Source organism: Nyctereutes procyonoides, unplaced genomic scaffold (genome assembly GCF_905146905.1).
Source record: "Nyctereutes procyonoides isolate TBG_1078 unplaced genomic scaffold, NYPRO_anot_genome, whole genome shotgun sequence".
Classification (NCBI taxonomy): domain Eukaryota; kingdom Metazoa; phylum Chordata; class Mammalia; order Carnivora; family Canidae; genus Nyctereutes; species Nyctereutes procyonoides.
Window position 1 is genome coordinate 10,931,551 of NW_026575034.1, and position 14,768 is coordinate 10,946,318.

At 40.6% G+C, this 14,768-nt stretch overlaps 1 protein-coding gene and 1 long non-coding RNA gene across 5 annotated transcripts in view; one reads left to right on the top strand and one right to left on the bottom strand.

The window, feature by feature from the left end:
* Positions 1-1,709: 1,709 nt before the first annotated feature.
* Positions 1,710-3,658, bottom strand: LOC129505143 (uncharacterized). Its single transcript, XR_008663468.1, has 3 exons — positions 3,569-3,658; positions 3,207-3,458; positions 1,710-2,230 (listed from the first exon to the last, which is right to left on the bottom strand). It is a non-coding gene; the product is annotated as an uncharacterized LOC129505143 (long non-coding RNA).
* Positions 3,462-14,768, top strand: part of PIK3C2A (phosphatidylinositol-4-phosphate 3-kinase catalytic subunit type 2 alpha) — a 114,813-nt gene continuing 103,506 nt past the window's right edge. Inside the window, exon 1 of one of the 4 annotated variants that reach the window (XM_055318097.1) lies at positions 3,462-3,537. The gene's annotated coding sequence lies outside the window, so the exon portion shown is untranslated. Of the gene's footprint in view, positions 3,538-3,694; positions 3,714-3,809; positions 3,932-14,768 lie in introns of those variants that run through there. The other 3 variants (XM_055318098.1, XM_055318096.1, XM_055318095.1) reach the window with 3 other exon arrangements.

Here is a 14,768-nt window from a genome sequence, read left to right on the forward strand (position 1 = left end):
TTCCTATTCCTTCTACAAACTTCACATCCTTTCATTATCTACACATTTAATGTTTCTTTTTTTTTTAAATTTAAATTCTAGTTAAACAACACAGTTCATATTGGTTTCACATGAAGGGTTCAGTGGTTCCTCATTTCATGTAACACCTAGTGCTCATCATCACAAGTGCCCTTAATACCCATCGCCCATCTAGCCCATCCCCCACCTACCTCCTTCCATCAACCCTCAGTTTGTTCTGTTAGGCCTCATGATTTGTTTTCCTCTCTCTTTTCCCCCACCCCCCAATCCTGTACATTCATCTTTTTTTAAAATTTAAATTCAATTTGCCAACATATATTGTTTCTTAAATTCCACACATGAGTAAAGTCATATGGTATTTGTCTTTTTCTCTGACTTATTTCACTTAGCATTATACACTCTAGCTCTATCCATGTCCTTGCAAATGGCAAGATTTCAGTTGTTTTGTTGGCTGAGTAGTATTCCATTATCTATCCATCAACCACATCTTTGTCCATTCATCAATTGATGGACATTTAGACTCTTTATACAATTTGGCTATTAAACATTTAATGTTCTTAATGTCATTTATGACAGTGTTATCTGCCTTAATAGTCATCTCTAAGAAGTAGAAACTATAGGTTTTACGTTGTGTGGTATAGGACCCAGCAGAGTTGGGGATTCAGCACTGGAAAAGGAAAGTGAAGACTAGGTTTACTGATAAATGGCCTTTAGTTGCTATTTTTTTGCTGTTAAACTCTGCATGGGCTTTTGCGGAGCAGTGTGAAGGTAAAAAAGGATGGGCCTTATAGTTAGACCTGAGTTTGAATCCCAGTTATACCATTTAGTATCTATGCGACTATGGCCAAATTTGTTATCCTCTCTGTTCTTCAATTTCTTAGCTACAAAATGAGGATAGAATAATGGCACTTCTGTTTGAGGTTGTTAGAGGAACTCAATGACTTGTAAAGCACTAAGAGGGCCTGACCTTAGCAAATGCTCTAAATATCACTCTCTCTTTTTTAACCTGTGGTAAAACAAGGTTGCCCAATTCTCATTTGGTACTAGAAGTTTGGGAATATTTGTGGTGTTCTCTGTGGGAGGTTAGGATTGGAACACTTAAAAATATAATGCCTCCTCCTCAATTCTTTTCTCTACTTTCAAATCTTAATATTGAAGCTAGTAGGAGAGTGAGAAATGGCTGCCAGCTATGTTCTCTTTTGGTTCCAAATGAGAGCAGCACCAGTTTGTCCTGGAAATTTGTGTTTCTATTGCTGACACATCCATCTTCATACACCCGTTGCCAAAGAGATGAGCTGCTAAGGGACGGCTACTCTGATTCTTGACACCTGGCGATTTGTGAATGCTGGTTTTTTAGTATCTGGAAAACTATCAAACTCCCTTTCTTTCTCTTCTTAATGGAACCCTTCTGGTCAATCAGAGTCTACTAAATATAGGCCATTTAGAGGCATAATAAAATAATGAAGTTAGAATTACAACAAGAAATGTACCCAAGCGGGATCCCTGGGTGGCGCAGCGGTTTGGTGCCTGCCTTTGGCCCAGGGCGTGATCCTGGAGACCCGGGATCGAATCCCACGTCGGGCTCCCAGTGCATGGAGCCTGCTTCTCCCTCTGCCTGTGTCTCTGCCTCTCTGTCTCTATCATAAATAAAAAAAAAAAAAAAAAAAAAAAGAAATGTACCCAAGCAAGGGCTCTCTGCTGCTGGGACCGAGAAAGAATATTTCTCATAAGAAAAAATACAAAAAAGATTGAAAAAAAGTCAAGTAGTTAATCTTCCCTCAAGACACAGTGTTCTCTCAAGCCCTCTTCCTTCTTTCTGAAGGCACACTCAGTTCTGGAGCAGAAGCAAGGAAACCAGCTGAGATAAATCGTTTTCCCCTCCCCCTTTAATCTTGGGTAAGAGCTGCCAATTCTACAAATTCCTCCTTTGATGAGAAGATAAAGCAGAACAATGCTGTGGAACTAAACAGATTCCTAAGGGACATTCTTCTAGGGTGTGTAAAGTCGGCCTGGAAGTGGGGGTGGGGAGGGGAGGAAGGGATGGAAAGCCTGGAGTAGGAAAGGTGGGTGGGTGGACAAGAGTCAGTAGCCACCTCAAGGAGTGCAGTTGCTTCCTTCCATAGACTCAGAACTCCATCCAGTCTCATCTCCGGGGAGTTGTAGGCATGTTTATTAGAGTAATTAGAGGGGCTTCATCCACTTCACATCCACTCTACCAAAAAAAAAAGGGGGGGGGGAGAAGAGAGAAAAAAGATTTCTTTCCCATTATTTGTTGAAAGGAAGTTTCTACTTCGTCTTCTCACAACTTAAAAAAAAAAGGTGTCGTTGTTGTTGTGCTTGTTGTTTTACTGAGAATTGCAGCCCAAGTCAGTCTACCACATTAGATTGTAAGCCTTTGGAAGGAGCGTGTCCCCTTCTCTCACTGTTTAAGGGACATATTAATGTGATTTTTTTCCTTGTTCGCTTTGGTCTGCGTCCAACATGGAAAGCTTCCAAGAGTTTCCTAACAAGTCCTAAATATGTAAATCGTTATTGTTTGGGGGGAAGAAACCTGTTTTTGTTAGCTTACAATATTATGAAATGTCACTCCAGAAAAATCTGTTGGGCTTCTGTTGCTTTGTTTTCCTCTTTTTTCCTTGTGTTGATTTTTCTTCTTTTACTTGAAAAATAAAAAAAAAGTGTTTTACTTGAAAAAAAAAAACGTTTTATTTTGAATCTGGTCCATATTTACAATCGAGTTCAGAGCCAAGCCTTAAATTGAACAGAATTTCCACTGTAATTAAACTATTTAGTGTTCAGCCTTCAAAAAGATATAGTCTCCATTACACTGTCAACTGCATCACACAGAGCAGGGTAAATGTATGTTTCTGCATAGCGAAATAAAAATGGTAAATGCAAAAAAAAAAAATAAAACTAAAAATAAAAAAAGCTGGAAAACGCTACAGATTGTGGAGTCAGAATTGGGAGTTTGAATCCTGCTCCCGGCGTCACCATCTGTGAAATGGGGAGAATTTTCCTATCTGCTCGACATGGTTATGTAATTCTTAAATCGGATATTTAAGGGCTAATAATCTCAGTCACTTGTCGGGAGGCAGGTATTTTGGAGATTGCCTTGCGAAGACCCTCTGTGGAGCAGACAAGAGCCGTCTCCGCCTAGCCGGGGGCTGTCATCGGGCCATCTTCCTTACCTGACCGCGGAGCACTACGGGAGACACCCGAGTGAAGGAGCTTCACGCAGTCCACGTGACGGGCTGCTAATTAGACGCTCCGCAGCACCTGATCCACCGTGAGCCGCCGCGAAAGGCAGCTTGGCGTGCAGGACTCCGTATCTTGCCTGCGCCTTTCAAGTTTTCCAGCCGCAAACTAACCTCACCGCGGCCTGGGGCCCAAGCCAGGAATCTGGGAACCACGGCCAGGCTGGAGCAGACTTGCTGAGGTCCCTGGAGAGGGCACGGGAACAAGAGTACTCGCTGGTTGGCGGACGCCCGGCCGGACAGTGGCCGGCTGGGGTCCCAGGAGGTACATTCCCGCCCCCCCGTCCCTTCCTCACCATCCCCCATCCCCGCCGCGGGCTGGTGCTGCCGGGAGAGACGTCCCGAGCCGACTCGGCATTTCCCAGGGGAAGCCGCAGCCCGGCCCCCACCGCCCGAGCTCCAGCCTCGCGGGACGCGCCCAGGCCCCGCCCACCACCTCAGGTAGGCCGTCGGCGCCAGCCAATCCCGCCGAAGCCTGGGCGCGGAAGGCGGGGCTTCCCTGGCCGGAAGTGACGTGCTGTGCTTGGCTGGCCGCGGAGTCCGCCGAGGCTCTTGGCGGCGGCTGAGGCGGCCGGGAGGGAAATGGCTCGCACCGCGGCTGCTGCGGCGGCTCGGGTTGTGGTGGAGGCAGAGGCTCGGGCGCCGTGAGGTGAGGAGCGGTAGGTGCAACGGGTGCAACGGGGGCCGGTGCCTGGGGCCCCGCTGTGCAGGGGCCGCGAGGGCCCCGGGGGCGCCCAGGATGGGAGGGTCCCCTGCCGCGGCCCCCAGTCCCGGGCGCCCGCCTTTGACCCTCTCTCTGGTACTCTTGGTGTCGCCTCAGCCCGACTCACCTCCCCCGGGCCTTGCTTCCACCCAGGCCGTGTCCGGCCGCCCCGCCTGAGGGGCGAGGGGCCCGCGCCCCCCTTAGGCCCCTCTTGGCGGGGCCCCTGGGAGTTAGTTTCGCCCGCAGGCGGGGGGCAGGGCCCCCCCTTGTCCTTCGGTACCGGGTCGGAGTCCCTGAGGCCGGTCCTGCGCTCTTGTTGAATCGTTCGCTTCTGGCGAAGTGTACGGCACGTCTGGGTCGTCTCCCGCACCCCCTCCACCTCCTTGTCCCATCTCCAGCTTTGGGGATAATGCCTTTTTGGTTTTTTGTTTTGTTTTTTGTTTGTTTTTCTTCTTCACACTTCTTCCCATTTGCTGCCTTTTTTTTTTTTTTTTTTTTTTTGCCGCGAATCCACTTGCTTCGGGAGAACAGTATTATTTAAGTGTGTGTTTAGTGCATCATCTTTCCGGGAGTGCGGTCAGATGAAAAATATTTGCTTCACTCTTCCTGAGTGACGGAGGAACAATACAGAATCGAAGAAGGGGAGAAAAAAAAAAAAAAAGCACATACTTCTTTTTCCTCACTAAATGGTTTGGCTTTAAAAAGGAGATTCTCTAGTTGTGGAAATTTCTTCGGGGGGGTGGGGCGGGGAGCAGGGCTTCACGAGGGAAATGAGGAAGAAAACTAAGGGAGGAAGAAAGTGTGGGGATTAAGCATGTGGAAGAGAGCGCCTGTGGTAGTTCCTTCCCTTCTGCTAATTAGCCGGATAGAAGTTGAGGTTGTGGTTATATTTTTAATCTGGACAGTGGGTGCTGTAGGGAAGGAGGTCTTCATCTTTGAACAACATTACTTATTATTATTTTTTTAAAGATTTAGTTTATTTATTCATGAGAGACACACAGAGAGGGAGAGGCAGGCTCCAAGCAGGGAGCCCGACGTGGGACTCGACCCCGGGTCTCCAGGGTCAGGCCCTGGGCTGAAGGCGGCGCTAAACCGCAGAGCCACCCGGGCTGCCCAACAACATTACCTATTAAAGAGGTACCCTGAAATTGTTCCAGGTGGGTGTCGGACCACCCAAAAGCTCTGCTGGGAAAATTATTTAATATGTTGTGTCAAAGCCACAGATTATAAGAGAGGCAGAAAAAAGAAAGGTATCAGAAGAGCCGCAGACATTAGTATAGAGGGGGGAAGCCTGTTTGGAGGTCCAGAACACTGATTCCAGAAGAGACTTTGTACCTCTGCCTCCTTGGCTTGTGATTAAGTCTCCACAGGAGACTCCTTTGAGCGTTGTGCCACATTCAGTATTGGTACCTACTCTTATTCACCATGGCGAATTAGACTGAAGTGCTCTAACTGAGGTCTATGCAGTTGAAGATAGTTGCTTGTTTCATATTAAGACCATTTTTTGAATACCGAAAAGCATTATGACTGAGAATAGAGAGATTTTGTTATTTAGCTCAAATTAATTCAAAAGTAGATATGTAGATATCAAGCATATATATATATATATAACTACTTCTACAAGTAATTTTGCCTGAATTTATTTATTTATTTTTTATTGGTGTTCAGTTTGCCAACATATAGAATAACACCCAGTGCTCATCCCATCAAGTGCCCCCCTCAGTGCCCGTCACCCAGTCACTCCCACCCCACCCCCACCCAATGTTGCCTGAATTTAAAGATTCTGAAGCATTTTTTTCCTTACGAAAATCTGTTTTGTATGCATGTTGCTTGCATTGTTCCTTGGCAAGCAATGTATTTTAGTGTTTTCATCCATAGGTTTCACAACCTTTCCTGTTTCATGGAACATAAAAGTTTTCGCGACTGCACTTACAGGAATTAGTAACTAGAAGTTTAGATAATTAGCTGTGTATTAAGCATTTGATTCTGTTTCTCCCTTCTGCCATGAACGGTTCTAAAATTTTCAGTTGAAGATTGTTGCATCAGTTCCATGTCCAGGAATCTTTCTTTAATCTAGCACAATGTTTTTGCACTTGTAAGCACATTGAATAAGTGAACTTACACCTAACGAGGGTGTTGAATTTCTCAAGAGTTCAGAGTTCTTATCAGAGCATCAGACCAAACTATTCAGAGCAGCAGTGCAAAGGACTTTTTTTTTTCAATGTTTTGTAACTTGTTACTTACTTTGATAGTGTAAATTATCCATTTTATTATATTTGCCATGTTAATGCAGGTAAATGATAAAGGTGAATGTTTCAGTACATTTGATTTGTTGTAGGAGGGCTAAGCATTAACCTTCTGAAAGATTTTGTTTTCAGAGGGCCTGCAAGGATGCCTGGCACTGCAGTGGTTTGAGGGAAAGAAAAAAATGAGACACACAGATTATGACAGTATGGTTATAAGGGTAGCAGTAGGTCCAAAGTACTGAAAGTACTCAAGTACTGAGTACATGGGCTGGAGAAGGGGAATGAGTGGATCTGAGGAAGGGTGATGCTCAAGTTGAGTCTTAAAGGATTAATTTCTTCCTTAATGAGAGTGGAATAAAGGTGATCAAGTTCTGGGGCACCTGGGTGACTCAGTCAGTTCTGCATCTGCCTTTGGCTTAAGGCAGGATCCTGGGGTAGAACCCTGTGTGTCGGGCTCCCCACGCAGGGGGGAGTCTGTTTCCCCCGCTACCCCTCCCCTTCACTGGTACTCCCTCTCACTTTCTCTCAAATGAATAAATAGAATCTTAAAAAAAAAAAAAATGACAGAGGTTCCAGATCTTGCTGTGATACTACCAAGCAGTGAGACACTAAGCAAGAGGCTTACTCTGGTATCCATTTTTTTTTTTGGTATCCATTTTTTTTTATTTGAGAGTTTATATCTAAATGCTGTCCAGTAGAAATACTAAATGAGAACCACATATGTTAAGATATTTTACTTTTTTTTTTTTGATAAGTCTTTGAAATCTGATGTCCATCTTACACTTAAACCATCGCACTTTGGACTAGCCACATTTCAAGCACTCAGTAGCTGCTTGTGGTTAGTAGCTAACATATGGAACAATGCAGATAGGCAGTATAAAAGCTCTGCTTTCCTATGGTGGATTCCTGCTTAAAAAGGAAAAGCAACTCCTATAAGAAATATATTACCAGTAATTTGTAATTTCTCATCATTTTGATAATATTCATACTGAATCTTTTATTGGAATTATGGTCATACTTGGGAATGATACTGTTATGGGATATCTTTTAGGTTGTTCACAAGGTTAAGTTTGAGACTAGAAGAAAATTTGTTTTTCCTGTTCTCTGCTGGAGTCACAGTTTTGGTAACTCGGTGCATTTATATATGTGTTGTATCCTTTTTGTCTACAGTCTGTTATTTATAACTGATGGAGCGTGCACATTGATAATTTAGGCAGTTAACAAGGAGGTTTATACAATTTTAACTACATTTTGGGTTTCTTAAAATTTTTAATTTAGCTATTTGGGTACAAAAGCGAGTGGTATTTTTTTTTCCCTTCTTCTTTTAAATAAGTTTATGGTCCTCACTTTCCAGATGAAGAATTCTAGTCTCAGGAAGAATAAGTAGCTGGATCATGACTACAGTTAGTGAATGGCAGAACCAGGTTTTGAGCCCTGATAATGGTGGGGTTCAAGCCTCTTGTTTTGCTTCCCTGTTCCATCCACACTGGCTGACTGCATATGGGATTTTTAAACACTCTTGATTTTAATAGATTCGAAAGCAGTTATTATTGGCTTAACAATATTTATCTTTTTTTTTTTTTTCAATTCTTTACACCCAACGTAAGATAACCAAGAGTTGCATGCTTTTCCCCACTCTGCCAACCTGGTGCCCCTTCAGTAAAGAGTTTAGATCTTAAGCTGTTAATGTAGGAAGAAGGGGATGAGGTTTCAGGGACAGTTATTTCAATGCATAGGGAACAACTTGGGAGAAAAACTTAGAGAAAATTAGAGGTTTATGGAAGGATTTGCAGGTTTGTTTGAAAAGATAAGGACAGACTGAGGTGAAGTAAGAGATGAGAATAAGTTGACCTCTGCAATAAAGAACTTACAGGCCAGTGGACAGAACTTTTATATTATTTGAGTAATTTAGGAAATCTTAGCACAGACTGTGAACTTGTTGCTTATGTAGTGTGATTAAATTGGCTAATTTGAATTTTTCCACATCCTTATCAACACTTATTTTCCATTTTAAAAATTTTAGCCATTCTAGTAGATATGAAGCGGTATCTCATTGTGGTTTTGGTTTGCATTTCCTTAATGCGTAATGGTATTGAACATCTTTTCATGTGATTATTGGTGATAAGCTGCCTTTTTTAAAAAAAAGATTTATTTAGAGAGTAAGTGAGCGTAAGTGGGAGAGTAAAGAGGACTGAAGGAGAAGTTCGTGACTGTAAACGAGCAGCAGAGTAATGCTAGTGAAATGAGTATAGATTTGATAAGGAGTTTGAGTATGAGAAAGGAATAGACAATGATAAGAAAATTGGTTAAAAAATTTGCAGTATGGGAAACTTAGTTGAAACAGGCTATTTAAAAAATTTTTTTCCTTTAAAAACAGAAATTGGCAACTTATCTTGAAAATATATCAGTGGAGCCAGGAAGGCATTAAGTATTAAGGTTCTGTTATGGGGGCATAAGACGACAGAGTGTATGACTCTTGATTTTGGGGTTGTGAGTTCCATCCCCATGTTGGATGTGGAACCTACTTAAAAAAAAAAAAACACTAATAAAGTTCTGTGGCTGTGGAGAGAGAGGGGAAAAGCAAAGACAATAGCCTCTTTCAAGATAAAAGGGTAGGGACAATGAGAGAAGACAATGGAGGGAAATGAGTGCAGATACTTTGCCTTCTGGTGAGGTGGGAAAAGAATGTGGATGTTGGAGTGGTAGACACAGAAAAAATACCTGTCTAATTAGGAAACAGGAAAACATTTTTTCAAATGTTTTATTTGTAGTTAGGGAATTATGGGAAGCATGTATTTTCCCCCAAGATAAGCTCTGAAGGAGACCTAATTATTATCTATAAACAAAACTATGGTTTTGTTTGGTATCCATAACCAGGTTGATTTATGAAGTCACTGTATATGTGTTCATAACATAATTTATAACTGTTCTAACCTTTCTTTTTAGTTTAAGCTAAATACGTTAGACTACAGTGCTGAGTTGGGAAAAGGTGGTCTTTGGCTTCCAGAATGTAGCCTGGATCTCATGACATTTATCAGATAGGAATTCTACTGTATTGAAATATATAACATGACCCTGTAACTATTTAGAGATTTTTAAAAAAATCAGATTTATTGAGGTATAATTTACTTATAGTAAAATTCATTTGTTTTAGGTAGCAACCTTTGAAATTAAGAGATAGTGACAGCATTTAACTGCCACCACCACAATTAAGAAACAGAATATTTCTATTGCTCCAAAAAGTATCCTTATTCTCCTTTGTAATCAGTCCCTTTCACTTACCCTCTAGACAACTGATATTTTTTTTAACTTTTTTTTTAAAGATTTTATTTATTTATTCATGAGAAACAGAGAGAGAGAGGGACAGAGACACAGGCAGAGGGAGAAGCAGGCTCCATGTGGGGAGCCAGACGTGGGACTTGATCCCAGGCCTCCAGGATCATGCCCTGGGCTGAAGGCGGCACTAAAAAACCCCTGAGCTGCCTAGGCTGCCCAACAACTGATATTTTTTATGCCTATTTATTTTTTGCTTTTGCTGAATGTCCTGTATATATTCAGCCTTTTTAAAAAATGGTCATCTGCAACTCAGAGGAAGTCATCCCTCCCCCAAAATTTGTTTTTAGTTTATTTATTTAGTAATCTACACTCAACGTGGGGCTTGAACTCACGACCCCAAGATCAAGAGTCACACACTCTTCTGACGGAGCAAGCCAGGCATCCCAGCCTTTTGAGTCTGACTTCTTTTACTTGGCATAATGCTTTTGAGATTCAGTGAAACACCACATTTTGTGTATCCATTTTTGATAGACAGTTGCATTGTTGCTAACTTAGCTATTGTGAATACTGCTATGAGCATTAGTGTACAAGCTAATAGACACTTTTGGATGTATATATCTAGGAGTGGAATTGCTGGATCATATGGAAATTCTATGTTTAATTTATTGGGGTAACACTAAAGTGTTTCCAAAGTGGCTGCACCAATTTACATTCCCATCAACAAAGTATGAGGGTTTCAAGTTCTCTGCATCCTTATCAACACTTATTTTCCATTTTTAAAATTTTAGCCATTCTGTTAGATAATGAAGTGGTATCTCATTGTGGTTTTGGTGTGCATTTCCTTAATGAGTGAACATCTTTTCATGTGATTATTGGTGACAAGCTGCCGCATTTTTTTTTTTTAAGATTTATTTATTTTAGAGAGAGAGTGAGCATAAGCAGGAGCGGCACAGGGAGAGGGAGAGAGAATTTGAAGCAGACTCCATGCTCAACATAGGGCTCAATCTTAGGACCCTGAGATCACAGCGTGAGCTGAAACCAGGAATCAAACATTCAACTGCCTGTACTACTCAAGTGCCCCAATAAGCTGTCTTTTTTTTTTTTTTTTTTTAAAGATTTTATTTATTTATTCATGAGAGACATAGAGAGAGAGGCAGGGACACAGGCAGAGGGAGAAGCAGCCTCCATGCAGGGAGCCCGATGCAGGACTCGACCCCAGGTCTCCAGCATCACGCCCTGGACTGAAGGCGGCGCTAAACCACTGAGCCACTGGGGCTGCCCACAAGCTGCCTTTTTTTTTAATGGTATGAGTATACTGATTTCCAATAATTGGAAAGATATAATACATATATGTATTATTAGCTGCCTGTTATAAACTAGGCATAAATATATTATTTGGTTTATTATTATTTTTTAAAGATTTATTTATTTATTTATGGGGGGGGCAGAGACACAGGCAGAGGGAGAAGCAGGCTCCATACTTGGAGCCTGATGTGGGACTTGATCCCGGGACTCCAGGATCTCACCCTGGGCCAAAGGCAGGCGCCAAACCGCTGAGCCACCCAGGGATCCCCCTATTATTTGGTTTAATCCTGACAACACAAATACAATCTTTTAAGATAAGAAAACTAAGACAAAAAAAAAAAAAACCAAAAAACCAAAAACCTAAGACAAAGGGAGATTAAGTAGTTTGCCTAAGATTACACAGTTAAAGAGTTCTGATATTTGAGCCTCAAGTCCTGTTGCTGCATCATTTTCTTTTCCTTATTATCACTGTTCTGTAAAACTACCAGTTTAATGCAGTTAGTGTCATTTGAAAACAAGATTTTCTTAGCCATAGAAATTATGGAATTTTGGAGGGAAATTCTAGAATAATGTCAGTTTTTCATTATTATTCCCTGTTTGGGGGTTCTCTGTTGTAATTCAGTTTTATGTTTTCCTGTCTTAAGCTATGTTGGAAATGGAGGCATATACCATAACATTTAGCACAAAAGCTTACTGTTATTTGTCGTGTTGGAATTGGGGTAATGTCAGAGTATATTTAATGATTCATGTTAAATGAATGGACAATAAAGTAGTTCAAAGTTCAGTAATTATCTTGACAAAGCAGTACTACTGTTGGGATTTTGAGTTAGATTGAAAACTGCTTTGTCAGTAAAATATCTTTTAACAGGAATCTCATGCTATAACTGTATTTCCCATTCCATGCCCCCTCCCAAACAATGATACAGATATGCAGATATAGAATGCATTCTTGATGAATGCCCTGTTGAGAATCTTTTATGTGAAGATTCTATTTGTAGAATGTTCCTCATAAGAGCTGAGGGTAATATAATGACTGTCAGGGAGAATCAAACCCTTTATTAATTGCTTGTAGTACTTGGGCAAAGCATAATTATAAAGTGGGTTATGGAGGTTAAAGAATGTGGGAGCTGGCTAGGCTTATCCATCTTTAAATTTGGGAAGCTTAAGAAGGCTCTTGGCTTTTCTCATGACTCACCCCTTATGTACAGGTTATCATTCCAATTTCATCTTTTCCTTGACTACACCATTAAAAATAGTATCCCCTCCCCCCAATTAAATCATTCTTTATGACATCACTGTTATTTCCCTCATTTCTTTTACTGTCTAAGCTTAACATCTTTGCTTGTTTAAAGGAAACCATTCTTCATATCTCCGTTGCTGCCAACCTCGTTCAAGTCATTTCTAGTTGTTTTCTAGATTATTTCAGTTATTTATTAATTGGTCTCCTGGTTTCTGTTTGGGTTTTCCTTATGTCTTTTTTCTGCAAAGCAAATGGAAATCTTTGAATGTTGTAAAGCTCACATGAATGTCTCTTACACACCTTTTTTTTTTTTTCCTATCACACCTAATAATTGTACAGTGTTTTTCCTTCTTGGAAATACAGTGCTTAATTATAGAAAGTTCATATCGATAAATGTAGATTTTAGAATATTTTTTGAGAGAATATTTTTGATTTTTGCTAATTGAGTTTGGTGATTTAGCTTATTATTTTTATCAGAAAACATTCCAACCAAAAAGAAAAAAGTTTCACTAAAAATCCAGAATAAAATTAGGTTTAAATAAAAAAGCTTGATTGTGTCATACCCTAAACTAGAAATACAGGTGTATATCTAACATATCTAAATTTGGAGTAAAGATTTAAATTCTACTAGTCATTATAGAAACTTACCTGTTTACACCTGTATTTTTCTGTATATTAGATTGATTTGACCCTAACTCCACAATTACCAGTAAGAACTGAAGCCACTTCTTTCCAAGTAGTCGCTTAATCTACATTACTCTGTGATCATTCACTAACATATTTTTATCCTGCTTGGGCTTCACTAAACTTCTTAGATTTGTTTGGTTAATGTCTTTCTTCACTTGCAGAAAGTTCTGCAAATATTCTTCAAATATTTTTTCTGTTTCATTCTTTTTTTTCTCTCCTGGGACTCCAGTTACGTTAGACCATTTGAAATTGTCCCACAGACATGCTGTTTTCTCTCCCCTCTTTTTTTCCTCACAGTTTGGATGTTTCCTCTTGATTTGTCTTCAGGTTTGCCAATCTTTTCTAATGCTGTTCAGTCTAATTCTTCATTTCTGATTTATTTTTCTAGTATTTCTATTTGATTTTTTTTTTTTTTTTGGTAATTTGTGTCATTCTGAAACTGCCACCCCCTCCCTTCGTGCATCTTCATTTTTTCTACTACATTTAGTATTTTCATCCTAATTATTTTAAAGTTCCTCTTTGGTAATTCCAACATTTGGGCCATCTCTGTATCTGCTTATTTTGACCGTTTCTTTGACCATGGGTCACATTTTCTTAGTCTCATAATCTTTGATTATATATTAGCACAACTTAAGTTTCTTTTATTCTGGCAGGCCACTAAGTTGAGAAAGTCTGATTTGCAAGTAAGATGGGTCTGTACTTTGTTGTGACTTTAATTTGATTCAGTTTACCACTGGGTTGAAGTACTTTGGATGACACTGATGACTTTCTCTTCAGGAGTATTTGGGATCTGAACACTGATTTGATTCTAGAGATTTGTTTCACAGCCTAGCTGCTAGTTTTTTGTTTGTTTTTAGGTTGCTGGAAAGTCTCTTTGTTCTCTATTTTGTTCTTGGTTTTCTGTGTCTCAGAGATCTCTACCTTGCTGCCCTTACCCCAGCCTCTGGAGGGCATCTATCTTTCATAAAGGGCTAGAATACTTTGGAGCGCTTTTTTCTCAGCTCTCCTGCCCCATCCCTAGCTACTGGTAGCCAAAAGTTTGGAGTGCCTCTGGTGGATCTTTCCCTCCTTACCTGCCAGTCCTCCTCTGGAGGGTGACTGCCTTATACTTCAGGTAGGCTCACATGCTTCAGGGGGAGCTCTTTCAGCTCTTTTGCCCTGTCTCCATCTTTCAGGGAGGTTCCTGAAAGTTATTGTCATGACTTCAGGTCTTTGGTTTTACATAGGTAACGCCTCAAGATTCATCTTCAGTGAAATTGCTCTGTCGAGCCCAGACCCCATATTTCTAAGCAATAAGCAGACATGAATTATATTATTGTCCACAAGTATTTCAAAATAGTAATGGTTTTGGTCTGACGGAGAGGACCATGTGGCTCTGAAAAACAATTCTGAGAGTAATACATAATTTTATTCCCTCAAAGAAAGAAGTTAATGGTTTATAATTTGGCACATTTAAGATGACTTCCAAATACTTTAAATGAAAAGTATGAAGTAAGAGTAGCTTAAAGGGCAGCCCAGGTGGCTCAGTGGTTTAGCGCCGCCTTCGGCCCGGGGCGTGATCCTGGAGACCCGGGATCAAGTCCTGAGTTGGGCTCCCTGCATGGAGCCTGCTTCTCCCTCTGCCTGGTCTCTGTGCCCCCCCCCCCCATGAATAAATAAATAAATAATCTTTTCTTTTCTTTTTTTAAAAAGAGTAGCTTAAAAATCTATGGTATTTCTTAGTTTAGAAATACTCATTTTTGGTAAGATATTTTTATGTACTTTTAAGTATCTTACAGAATACTTGAGGCACTTTACAATAAAGAATTGCTTCCTAATCTGGTGCATATTAGATTAAATTTCATTTATTTGTTTAACAAACATTTGAATGAAAGCTTGCTTGTTCTGGGGTTGTTCTAGGTGCTGGGGGGATATAGGATGAGCCTAACAGATAAATCCTACCTTCATAAAATTTATAGCCTAGAGGGGGAAAGCTAGACAATAAAATATATATGTAAAATCTATAGTACATTGGATTGTACTAAATGCTAAGGAGATGG